At 30.9% G+C, this 14703-nt stretch overlaps 1 protein-coding gene across 1 annotated transcript in view; it reads right to left on the reverse strand.

The window, feature by feature from the left end:
• Window positions 1-14703, reverse strand: part of LOC148312998 (uncharacterized) — a 62139-nt gene that overhangs the window by 27937 nt on the left and 19499 nt on the right. The window lies entirely within an intron of this gene.

Below are 14703 nucleotides of genomic sequence, written 5' to 3' on the forward strand. Positions count from 1 at the left end.
CACGATCTATCAAGTGTTGGTTGAAGTTTATTATAAGGAACGTGTGAGAAATATTTATATTCTTACACATTTTTTGTTGTTGTTGACTATTAGCATGTATAGCACAGTAGCACGTCCGCCTCCGTAGTGTAATGGTCAGCACGCTCGGCTACCGTTCTGGAGGTCCCGGGTTCGATTCCCAGGGGGGTCAAATAAATAAAAGTGATTTTTTCAGTCTAATATTTATTCAATATTACCCTGGACTGGTACCTGAAGCAGAGGGCTGATCACCTTTCCTTTGTGTGTTAACGATTAAGATAACACTGTGTTTGTATAATGCAGTGCCCTTTGCACCATTGAGGTGTCGATAAGGGTTTGAATTAGCATGTATAAGAGTCACCAAAAAATCAATTGACCGTCTTTTTAAGAAAAATGAGTAATACATACGAGTCACCCTCAGAAACATCCCCTCATACTTAATTCCGCAGTTAAGTTGAGCATACTTAACGTAGATAGATAGTTTGCCTATTATATCTGCAACAATTTGATTTTAGGGCCTAAATGGTGCAGTTTACTATCTCACCCTAGATCTGGGGTTGATTCTTCACTGAATTATTTCAATTTACTGAGTGACACATCCCTAGAATACGAAGAAAATGTTTAGGGGCATAAAAATCCATGACGCAAAGGGATGGCTCCAAAGTATTTTTCATAATGCTTTGTTTTAAACGTGGAATAATAAAAGCTTAAAATACATTTTTTTAATTGAAGTCAAATACTGTGTTAAATCTCTATATAATCATATGCGTACTACAAATATATATTTTACATCCGGAAATTCAAGTAGAATTAGTGTTCAATTATGAGAAAATGGTATACGATTCAAAGTGTATAAAGCGTTAAGGTAGTTCCAGACTTCCATATTCAATTCGAAAAATAAGAAGCCACGTTTATATCGAGACAAAAATATTGGTTATTATTTTAAGGTAGGCATATGTTTTTTTAAAGATATGGAAGTCTCTTTTTTTTTTTTTGGACATATCATCAAAGATGAAGAAAAATATGGAAGTCTGAGCATTTACGGGGCTGACGACCGTCATAGGCTGATTTAAGTGATCACTTTACACACGTGTAACATTCACCAATTCTACCCATTATTGACAACCACACTACTCGAATTGTTGGTTTTCAGCCCCGTAAATGCCCAAACTTCCATTTTCTTCTTCATCTTTGATGAGATGTAAAAAAATTTTATGAAAAATAACTCCAATAATTGGAGATAATCTAGATTTGTGAACAAGTATTTGGAAACACTATACATGTTGTGTATGGAAGTTTATTTACTTCTCCTTATAACGGCGATGAAATCTATCATTTAATATGACTAACTAACTAACTAACCATCACGCCGCTTCCCCGCAGGGGTAGGCAGAGAGAATCGAACGCCAAACCACTCGGTCTTTGCAAACATTCTTTGCCTCTTCTACATTCATGCATCTCCTCATACATACCCGACGATTATTACGACTGCTGACCCCGGCCACTTTCAAGTATTTGACATACCTGATTGTGCCAAGTTTTCCTCGGTCGTCCTCTGCTTCTTTTTCCAACTACATTCGCCACATAAATTTGTTTAACCGTTCTTTCTTCACTCATACGCTCCACATGTCCAAACCATCTCAACACACCTTTCTTAATTTTATCGATAATGCTTATCTCAGCCTTACATTCTTTCCTTATTTCATCATTCGAACATCTATCAAACATCGTTTTGCCACACATTCGTCTGAGCGATCGCATTTCGACTGCATTCAGTCTGCTTTCATCCTTCTTTTGCCAACTCAATGCTTCGTTTCCATACATAAGGGTTGGAACCAGAACTCCATTGTGTACTGCCAGTTTAGCTTCCGCTGATAGATTTTTATTTGCTAAAACTGATTTTAGTGCACCATTCACTCTGTTCCCAGCATTCACTCTCCTTTCTATGTCTTTATTATTTAATATGTATCATGTTAAATAATCTTGCATATCAATGGATAATGGATATTGAGTTTGTATTCAAGATTTGTACGAACATTTCTTGGTGGAACTGCACTTCATATTTTCTTTAAATGGTTTTATATTATTGGTAATGATGAGACCCGCTCATTGGTCAGTAAAACAAAAGTGCAAAAAGCTATAAAGTCGCTGTTTTATAATATAAATATTCATTACGTATTTTTACAACTTCTTTATGTATATGAAAATGCCAATAACATCAGTATGCGTTATTATTATGTATGGTACATAGTTTTTTTTATTATTCGAAATATTTATATGATTTGTCAAAAATGTGTTTTTGTTTTTTGGGGTGCGTGGAATATAATTCTTAATATTTATTCATGAATCGAATCGGTATTACTCGAAGTTTCACCAGATAGAAATGAAAAGAGGGGTGGAGGTGAACAAAAACAAAGGTGGTTATTATTCTGAATATTAAATTCTTCATATTGTTCTGAGATACTTTTCACCATAAGTCAACTAAGTTTGTAATTAAATGATTTATTTTTAATTTAAGTTTTACTTGGTATATTCCACTATTTCATAAAAGGTATTGTGACACGTGTTTTGATGCATTCCGAATCATGCGTGTGTGTATATGAATAGTAAAAATGTTAGCAAAGAGCGGTATATCATTATATCCTCTCTGCGTACTCCTACGTGGAAGTGGCGTGATGGGTAGTCCTTTTTTAGTGCAAAAAATAATTCAATTCAAATGGAGTCAGGAAACATGCAATTCTTAAAACTAAAACAAATTTGTATAAAATTAAAATCGGTGAAAAAGTTTAAAAGACAAATATTTTGCTTACATATACTTAGCTAATATTAACAAATATTAATAGAAAAAAACACGTGCGTATTCAAGTGCAAGGTTGAGTCATAACTTCAGAGTAATGATTGAATAACTTCAGAAGATTAAGATTTATTGAATAAACTTTTTAACAGTTTTTAAAATGAAAATTTCTAGAATATTTACTTTTAATTTTTACTTTTTAATTCTAACCAATTTTTATTTTCTATTTTTTTTCATTTCTTTTTTTAAATTTATTATTAGATTAAAACCAATATTTTTAGCTTTTCCATTTTTTTTATTTGACCAGCGACCGGGTTTCGTCGTTACCGACATCATCAGACTGGTTTCTTTTATTTGTTATTACTCTTTTATTTTCAACCCATTTCTATTCTTTATATATGTATTTAACCTGCACCTTTATTTGTTTCTGTAAGTTTATTGATGAAAAACCAATTGATGGAAAACATTCAAACAATTTGTATTGCACTGTATTATGTTTTTCATTGTTTGTGAAACATTAATATATTTTTTTTAAATGACCAAATTTTTGTTTACAGCACTGGGTTTGTTCACATAGGAGATATTTATATATTGATGCTACGTATCAATATATGAATAGCTACGTATCTGTTGCGTATGTTTTCTGTTTTGTGTGTTTACTGTTTTTTTTTGCTGTTGCCTTATCCCACTTATTTTTACTCTATTGCTCTTCTCAACTTGTACATTTTATAACTATTTATGTTTTATTATGTTTACTTTAGCTCTAAATTAAGTGTACCTATTAATCTTCTTAACTTTTGCTATAATTTATTCTTGCTGTTTACTTTTAACTCATTTGAAATTTGTGAAATTTTGTAATTGGAATGTTACAATTACCTGTTTTATTTGTAATTCATTATTGTTAATGTAATTTTTTTAATGTTCTGTTAAATTTCTAAATAAATATAAAAAAATTAAAACATCTCTCGAAATACTGTTATTATTCTCGATACTAATATTTTCAAAATTATTATTGCAAATAAAAATTCATTCAAAGATAACGAATAATATCAAAAGCTGTTTTACAAAATTTTCTCCACAGAGGCAACAAATTTACACGTACGTCAAATATAGATGAACGCTTTAGATTGTCGCCATATTATTGTTCAATGATCACAAAGGAAAATGAAGCGAATGGACCTACTTCAGATACCATTACATTTTTAATTACGTGGTTTAATCAACCCCTGAGAGTTGTAATTGCTGACCTGTATCGATATTTTCCATTGAACCTTGCACGTAAAAGTAGAATGTCCGCAGGATATTGAGGTTAATATGAAATTTTACTCTTTTAACTTCAGGTTTAGGTAGCACCTTGACCAGTTAAACACATTTTTAATGGCAAATACTCGTAAAACGGCACGAGCTTTCCAGTAAGGGTGCCATTTTCTGGTTATTCGACATTTTTATTTATTTGTTTTGCGAAAAATGATATCGTAAAATTTTGTGTTCCATTTTTATTAGTAATCTGATAAGTTATCACATTTAACAGTGATTTTTTAGGGAATTTTCTTAGGCAGCGATTCTATAATTGATACTTCGACGAGAATTAAGAGTGAAATTTCAAAGACGCGTCACGTTTATTAGGCACATTTCGTTACACGAGAGATATAACGCGGAGAGAAGAAGTAAAAGAGCTTTAAATTCTGACACCACACGAGTGCAGGAAAAGAGAACGACGTATACACAACAAGGAAATAAGAGAGTGTCACGCACGGACACTTTTACACTTCAGACGCTATATATGAACATATGAGGTACCACACGTTTTACAAGTAGTATTTAGCATTTTGTGATTATTTATGTTTTTTACGTGTCCTGTAATTGTCGATTATATCCACGATGAGTTATTATGAAACAAATAAAAGGGTCTTTGTTAAATACATAAAAATTCTAAATCCTATCATAGATGGTTGTTGCGAACTCAATCAGTTTATTGTTTCGGCATTCACTTTGTGGTAAGACATGATGAAATCATTAAAGAAAAACAATTGTTTTTTAGCACATGAGTTAATTTTATTGTAACTTCAAGTTTCAGTAGATGTACACTTTGATGTATTACACTGATGTATTATTCGTCATAATAAAATAAAATAAAGTGATAAAAAACACGTTTTCTTCTTTTACAATTTCGTTTATAAAGTGATGACTTAAACCAGTCTATGACTAAACATTTTGAGTTTGTCCAAATACTTGTTCATAAAATCTGGATTATCTCCAATTACAGGAGTTACTTTCATTTTAATTTTAATTTTTATTTATGTATTTTTTTATTTTATTTTATAAAAGAGTTTCTGCTTAGTAAAAAGCTTCTTTACATCTCACCAATAGATGTCTCTAGTAAAGTTATATTGATTCACGAATAAGGTTTCTAAATTGGTTCATATTTATAGAACTTCCAAGTATTTGAGAAATGTGGTTGTTAATAATGGGTAGAATTGGTGAATAATATTACACGTGTGTAACGTAATAATATACAGCCTATGACGGTCGTCAGCCCCGTTAATGCCCAGACTTCCATATTCTTCTTCATCTTTGATAAGATGTCAAAAAATAATATGATCACTCTATGACACGTCGTGAGCCCTGTAAATACCCAGAATTCACTATTCATATTCATCTATGTTGAGATATACCGGTACAATGACCTTTCCCATATTTTTGACAGAATGAAAGCAATGAGAGGTTTCACAAAATGAAGGGATATAAAAGAGAAGAACATAAAATTTGAAGTCATAGTTATGGTGTTTCAACCCCACGTACGTCAATGTATCACCTACCGCCGACCCATCCCCTTGGAATGAAAATTGCAACGCCACTGTAGTCAGGGGTGGAGAACGTGAGATCATACTTTAAAGTTTCCACGGGAATATAATATTTATAATAGATTTACTGGCTGACTTTTGTTTCCACGTACGTTCACAAAAATGAGGTTATGGTTTTGCGCTCGCAGACTTTCAAAACGAATTGTTAGGTTCTTTTACGATGGAATTGAGAATCTCTTTAATTCATACACGGTATTGCAAGATATTGCACTCTTATTTTTGTGAACTGATATTTTTGAGGTGCATACAACCTTCTTATTTTTGGACACACACAAAAAACAAAAACAAAAAAAACTTTTTTTTGGGATTTGAATAAAAATCAAACACTCTTACAAATAATTTTTCACGATATTCTGAAATAATCCAAAATTGATAAACATACATTGTTTTCCCCATTACATGTTTATACGTTCCCAATGGTGCGTTGAGCACTGCATTGGATCGACGTAATCTTAAAATTGATTGTTAAACAATGTGTAACAATCCATATAAGATTCTGCTATATATACATACATATATATATATATATATATATATATATATATATATATATATATATATATATATATATATATATATATATATATATATATATATATATATATATATATATATATATATATATACAATATATATATATATATATATATATATATATATATATATATATATATATATATTTATATATACATAAAAATAAATATATATTTTAAATATATATATATATATATATATATATATATATATATATATATATATATATATATATATATATATATATACATATATACATATTTAATTTTTGGTTAAATATTGTATGTATTTGAAGTAGGTCAGTCTTACGCAGATATTAACATTTTTTTTATCATGAAAATATACACTTACCGCACTATTTTTCCAAATTTTGTTAAACCTCCCTGAGAGTTTTTTTAGCCTTTGGTAACTACCCCGTAAGAGTTATTTAACGAACCACATTTTAACAATGGATCCGAGCGTAAAAAATACTTTGATAAAATGGACCCTTTTTACTAGCGGTAATAATGTGAAATTTCCGTGCTAAATGCCGAGAACGGCCGGCCATAAAATTTTATATTTACGGAAAAATATTCGCCACGTGGACCCAATCATAATACACGTGTACGTTTATGCCGACCATATTTTTATCAAAGACAAGCCGCAATCAAATTACTGAAACGTATTCACAACCGAAAGTGAAGAATGGAAAAAATACATTAAGGTAATACGAAACGAATTATACTTATGTATATTAGGAAGTCCAACGAAAAGGTGTTGCAGGACGTAAAAGAAAGAAGAGAGCTTTTAAATCATATTTTGAAGAGGAAGGCCAAGCTAATAGGGCACTCAATTAGACATAGCACCTTTCTTAGCAACATCTTCGAAGGAAGAATCTTGGGAAAACGAACAAGAGGCCGCCCAAGAACTTCATACTTCCAGGATTTGAAGCGGCTCATGGACGTCTCCTCCTATTCGCAGCTCAAGAGGATGGCGACTGACAGAGACAAGTGGCTGACACAACAAGGCGCTGCCTTTAGAAGATGATGATGATGATATTATAAGTGTGCTTTTTATGGACGGTATTTTAATACTTCAAAACTAAGCTGATTAGTTGTCAGCTAAATTTTCAATATCTTGTTCATGTATGTTGAGATAACAATATATAAATACAGTATATCCTATCTCTTCTATTCTTTATGTTACATTTTACAAAAGTCCTGTTCTTTAACGCCTCTTCTCTCTATTTATTATCCTACCAACCTCTTTTTATGCCTGAATATTTTTTTGCTCTTTTTTTTACTATTCACCTGTAGATGAAAACAACTGTAGTTTTCGAAACAAGTCGTGTGTAATAAAATAAAACAAATTAAGTGGTATTGTACAAATGTTCATTTTTTACATGTTACATTTTAAGTATGTCCTAATACATCTGAACTCCTAGATATATTGTTGACATCTCAACATACACATGAAGAATCATGGAACTTCATGAGATTAGTCATATATGTATGACTTCCAGAATTTGAGTAGTGTGGTTGTCAAGCATGGGTAGAATGGTGAATGTTACAAGTGTACAAAGTGATCACTTAACCAGACTCTAACAGGTCGTTAGCACCGTTAATACCCCAAATTCCATATTCTTTTTCATCTGTGTAGAGATATCAATATATAAATAATTCCTTAGTGCACTTACTCAGATTTTTTCATAAAGATTTGGACACACTCAAGATGTGAATAAAATAGCTGGTCAAAATATATTATAAGTATATTTTTTTAAATCATATTTTTATAGCGTCTCCTTGCATGTAAAATGATTCAGAAATAATCTAACATACATTTCATGAAGGCTTTACTTAGTAAAAGAAAAAACTTTCTTAACTCAACCATAGAAGATGCTGAGAACTCAAGATAAACCTGTGTTTATGTATCGTAGTCGTTCAGAGGAAAGTGACCAACTACCAAAATGTAAAATACGCAGGAGGGCCATTTAAGTCACATTTGCTTGGCAAAAAATAAACACCAATGCAGTTAGTCATTTTTAACGAGTCAATATATTATACTTCTAAGAAAAAAATCCTTTGCGATTTTTTCAGGGCAATATTAAGCTATAAGATATCAAATACTCAATGATCACGTTTTTGTCAAACAATGCACTTGGTCAATTTCTCCTGTATGACTACGATATATGTGAGATATAGAAGTAGTTTTAATTAAACTGATTTTATGTATCAAGAAAAAATATAGACTGAATAAAAAAATATGGAGTCTTCTTAAAAGCAGATCAAAAATAAAAGAGTTATATGGAAATAAAAAGACGCAAATACAGGTAGATAACAGGTTTACTCGCGAAGTTGTTAACTTTCAAAAATAGCACAATGTGAACAAGTTAAAAGGGCAAGTGGTAGAACAGTTGCAAAGATAAAAATGTAATGTTTAGCATTTCATTTGTTTACTCCCTGCCCTATTTTTAGAGCACTATTGATCATTTTCTTGATAAAGCTGGCACTCGATTCACAGCTTTTGTTCTTAGATGTTTGCTTTAAAAGCACTTTTTCAAGGAGACATGAATGAGCATTTTTATGTGGTTTGAGAAAACATGAGCTTGCGTAGGATGTATAGTCTTTGTAAAGTAAAATGAGAGAGAATCTTTATTTTTACTACTTAATACAAAGTAATCTTAAAAAAAATAGGATTTTACCCCTAGGTTGAAAAAAAGCTTGAAAAGGTATGTAAAATGGATACGAGAACCAAAATGGTCCAGCCTGATTTTATTTCAAAAGCTTTTCTTATAATATAACGATTTAAGCATTCAATCATTACGTTTTTTCTTAGGTATGTAAATATATTATTTTCTTTTATTTGAACGAAACCATTATCTGCCTCTTAAAATGAAGTCTCTTCAAATTGGTATTTTTTCAGTCGTTATTATACATTTTTATTATAAAACATGATAAAAAAAACCTTCTATAGATATCTCTAGTGAAGTTCTAGTGAAGCCGAACACTATGTTTCAAGTTTGATCAATATATCTAAATAGTGACATATGACGGTCGTAAATCTTGTAAATGCCCAGACTTCCATATTCTTCTTTATGTGTGTTGTGATGTCAAAAAGTATGTAAAAATGACTCCTTTTTTGAGAAAATCCAGTTTTGTGAATGAGTATTTGGACACACTCAAAATGTTGTAAATGAAATAGTGATATTAACCAAGTTAAATTTATATGTAAAATATTGATCATATATCTAAAACTTAGTAATAAATTCTGTAGACTTTATCTAAGTATCCATGATTTTTTATTTTAATTAATACAAAGAGAAATATTTGTGTTTTTATTATTAGCTGGGTTTTTATTATTATCGGCTACCGTTCTGGAGGTCCCGGGTTCGATTCCCAAGGGGGGTAAAATAATTATAAGTTATTTTTTCACTGTAATATTTATTAAATACTACCCTGGACTGGTACCTGAAGCGGAGGGCTGATCACCTTTCCTTCATGTGTAAACGATCAAGATAACACTGCGTTTATATAACAAAGTGCCCTATGCACCATTGGGGTGTGGATAAGGGTTTTATTATTATTTTTATTAGCACAAATATTTCAATTTCGTACTATATCTGTGAGCCTAAGCGGCTTATTATTAGAAATAAGTATCAAATTGTGGTAAAGTGGGTTCGAACCGAGAAACTCTGACTTAAGAGTTCGTGACACTAACTACGGGACTACAACCCGACACAATGTTGAACGAGACAAGGCGTAATACGTAATACTACGTGGATATTATCATCCATTTTTATCTCTCCATTATTTAATCTAATAGAATTCCTTCTATGACATGTCGAATACCGATGATATTTGACATTTTTACATACTCGACAAAAATTGGGAAATATGCTTGAGCAATTCGAAGTTTTCTGGGTCTTGTTCACACAATATGAACAAATGGAAAAAAAAGCCATACATAAATTTATATGCGATAAAAAATATATAAATGTTTGTTTGTTCAAAATCTTGAATTTCCTGAAATTATTCTCCGATTGCTTTGAAATTTTGACACAACGTTGAATTCAAATAGGCAAATGCTGCATTGAGTAAAAACATCTTTGAAAGGTATTTTACCGGTAAAAATATGTTTTTTTGAAAAACAGCTTTATCTACTGAAACGGCACGCCATCTGTTAGACGTAACATCTAAATACGCACTACTAAAACTTGCTCATGGTGGACAGCGTGCTTCTTGACACTGTTGTCACATAGTATTTTCAATTGCATGTTTTCGATTGCATTTTGGTTTCATAGATTTTTTTATATTTTTATTGCTTCACAAGCATCGCGCAGTGAAATTTCTATTTTCTTTCTTTCTCATTTAACCAGACTGAGCCACAGATACGCGTGGCTGTTTACAGCCAGTTACTCGTTTATAATTATATTTAAGAAGAATATGTACGGGTATTTACAGGGCTCAAGACCTGTCATAGGCTGGATTAAGTAATCACTTTATACACGTGTAAAACTCACCATACCCGTCATGTAACGAAACGTGTCTAATAAATGTGACGCGTCATTGAAATTTCACGTCCTTGAAATTATAATCTATCGAATCGTCGTCTAAGAAATTTCTCTTCAAAAACTGGTTCATATGATAATATTATTCGCAGTAGTTACTGATATAACGCTGACGGAATATTCAATGCGGTGTCTGCCTATAGATGTACATATATGTGGGTTTAAGTTCGTCTATTCGATATGTAATCGATATTTTATAAGTTCGGTAATAACCGGAAAGGATACTATGTATGGTATATTTAATACGTTCGAAAATACGCCATGAAATTTTATGAGTGAAAAGAACACTAAACGCGTAATTTTATTGTACGAGTAAACTTATCTTAGGGCCTTAAGTATTAACTTATCTCAACGCTTGTTTGAAGCCTTAAAAATCACGGAAAATAAATCATTAATTATTTTCAAATGTGACTTTGTAATAAGCAAGGATATTTTTTATTTCATTCTACTTCTACTTCTACTTGTCTAGTTTTGGCTCTGTCTGGTTAAATTAAAAGAAAGAAGAGCATATAAAAACACGTTAAAATAACATCTTAATGTAATCAGTGAACAATTTAATGTGCAACATTTTGAGTGTGTCCAAATATTTGTTAACAATATATATATATATATAAATATATATATATATATATATATATATATATATATATAAATATATATATATATATATATATATATATATTTATATATATATATATATATATATTTATATATATATATATATATATATATATATATATATATATATATATATATATATATATATATATATATATATATATATATATATATATATATATATATATATATATATATATATATATATATAATTCTACTTTTAGAGGTTTGTCTGTTGGTAGGATAGTTAGGATAGGGAAGGTAAATGTAAAAAAATACATTACAAACACTTAGACCAATCGAAATTAAATATTTCTTGGAATTATTTTGCACTTGGCAGGAATCAAACCCGCGCCGCAAGTTTCGCAGTCGAGCGTCTACCCAACTACGCCACGTTGCCTGTCCACATAATTGTGATGCAACGAATGGAGGTATGTTTTTACGAGTAGTTTTAGTAATTTTACAGTTATTAATAGTGCTGGTGACATCATAAAACTAAAAAAGTTTAAATACAAGTATAGTAATTAAATTCAACAGTCTTCAACCGAGATATTGCTTAATTTTTACGACCCTTTTAACTGCATTTAAATTAAAACATCCACAGCATTAAACACGAAAAGTGAACGCGTGAATGAATAAATTATTATTTATCGTAGGTGCCCACATAAATCTAATCAGGATGTAGAGTTTGTAATGTTAATCTTTATAATATGTATCTTTTTCTTCTCGTTCGTAATTGGGGAGTACTTTGAGGGGGTCAGACATGATTGCTCTAATTGAACGCCCGAATTAGGAGTCATTCTCAGATGACGCATTTGTAAATTACGGAGAATTCTTGCATTTACATATGAGCACGGTCTTCACTTGCGTCAAGTGTTACCGTCGCGTTGGCTGAGGTATTTGACCAACAACAAAAAGATTAGCGTCGGCCAGTCTAGAAATGAATTTAGGTAAACACACGTGTACACACACACATTTATTATACCATATATGTAATACAATTTACTAATTGTACATGCAATAAATTTGATTTTGTACCTTTCCAAAACAAAACAAAATGTTAAATTTTACGTTAAATTATAACGATTTATTCATTTCTATAACTCACATCAGAATATTTTTTGTAAAGAATAAGTATTTCATGTGGAATCATAAAATTCGAGAACTATGCCCTACTATTTTCGTAAATCTTTTCGTGAACAAATATATCAATTTTCAATACAAAAAAAAACGATTTTTCAAATGTATCTAGAATGAGTACAATAGTATGGAAATTCATGAATTGGACATTAAATTTGTCAAAATTAATAATTTAAATATAAAAAAAAACACTTTAGTTACACTCAGTTAGTGATGTAAACTAGTTTTGAGAATTACGGACTTCTAACCAACAAGTGAAAATATAAACTGTTTATATTTTTACCTGTTGTCTAAAACATCTATTATTTCTACAACTAGCCATGTTTTCATGAATAAACACAAAAATTTGGTCTAATACAAGTGTTTTATTTTTACATATTAATCATCATAGTACAAAATTATATACCATTCGAGTATAACAACATGGTGCATTTTAATATTAAGCTCAAGAATATCTAAACACCGTCATAGTTTTACGTGTAATAAAAAATTAATAAAAATGATATTATGTAAGAGTATAAAATCCAATATATATTTTTTAAAATGGTACTTACACTGTTCATTATGGCAGCTTTACAGTATGGGAGCGGAATTTTTAATGGCGCATTCTTTTCCATTTCACTGCAGTGGATTTTTTTCTCACTTAATTATGTTACGGCAAGGTTTATTAGATTATGCGAAAATTGGGGAGCACATAAATTCACAAAAGAACCGCTTAACTTACCCTATTACCTTATCAGATGTTCTATGTATTTAATGATGCGAGCTTTTATGACGCCACCTACCTTCATCTCGGAATGAGTATAAACCAGTAGCGGAGTTTAAGGAGGGATAAATTTCTACGAGATAGCGATTAGATCCAAGATTAAGGGAGAAATTTTATATGGTGTAATATACACACATATACACGAAGACACACACACACACACACACACACACACACACACACACAACCGCAAATACACACACAACCACAAACACACAGTCACATTTTATTAACAATTTATTCTACAATAATTTTATTTATCACGTTTTACTCGTTTAGCAGAAATAATAAATAAATTAATTTAAGGAAAAAGTTTGGCATAGGAAATAAGGTTATTAACAAGTTAAAAATAATAAAATTATTTTTATATTATCAGACATAATAAATTTGTGTTGCTTGTGAAGGAACAAAGAAACGACATTTTAAGTTATCAAGTCTCTTTCAAAGACTAATGTTACTTCGCCATAGTTCGTTTTTCTCTTTTTAATAACGCCTTTTTTAACAAAAAAGAAGAATTACAGGATGATATACTATACGTTATAGCCCAAAAATATGCCTATAAAATAGGTATGTTCAATCACAAAGTTATTCAACTAAATCATTTATCTGGTCATATTTTCGTTGAAGACGCTTCACATGACATTTTTTTATTCTTGGACAAAATATAAACGAAGTTACGTCAAGGGTTCATTTTTCATTAGGTATAGCGCACAGTTTTGAATAATGTGCAATGCATCGAAATTATATACTCTAGCTTAATATTGCTCTGAAAAAATCCCAAAGGATTTTAAACTTGGAAGTATAATATTATATATTGACTAGATAAAAATTACTAACTGCATTGGTGTTTATTTTCTTGCCAAGCAATAGTGACTTAAATGGCCCTCCTGAACATTTTACGTTTTGGTAGTTGGTCACTCTCTCCTGCACGACTACGATATATACATTAAAAAGGACTTCTGCAAATTAAACGCCAAATCTATAAACGAAATATAAACCTAAGATAGTATGATTTTGTGAACTTTATAAACCACAGCTCGCCACTGCGCAGCGTCAGTGGTGAGACTTCTCACCCCAAATGATACGACAATCTTTCCCCTTTATCAGTCTCCTGCAACCCCAAGCGTGCCACTCCCATCTGTCTATCTGCCTGACACGACATCGATCTTATTCCTGGAGCGATGTTACAGATACGCAAAGTCCTGATGAAATATTTATCTCGGAGCCTGTATTCTTGAATCGATCTGTGATTCGGAACAATTAGATGGATGTCGCGGGACCATTTTTCAATCATGCCGAAATTCGGAACAGATGGCTCAAATCGCTTCCGGAATTGAGTTATTTTAATTTGAATAACTATTCGTTATGTAAAATGGATTCAAATCTACGTCGGCTGCTAAATTAATCGTAAAACCTCTTGTAT

The sequence above is a fragment of the Brachycentrus maculatus genome, unplaced genomic scaffold (assembly GCF_059751285.1).
Source record: "Brachycentrus maculatus isolate JH-2025_06_01 unplaced genomic scaffold, ASM5975128v1 h1tg000026l, whole genome shotgun sequence".
Lineage (NCBI taxonomy): Eukaryota > Metazoa > Arthropoda > Insecta > Trichoptera > Brachycentridae > Brachycentrus > Brachycentrus maculatus.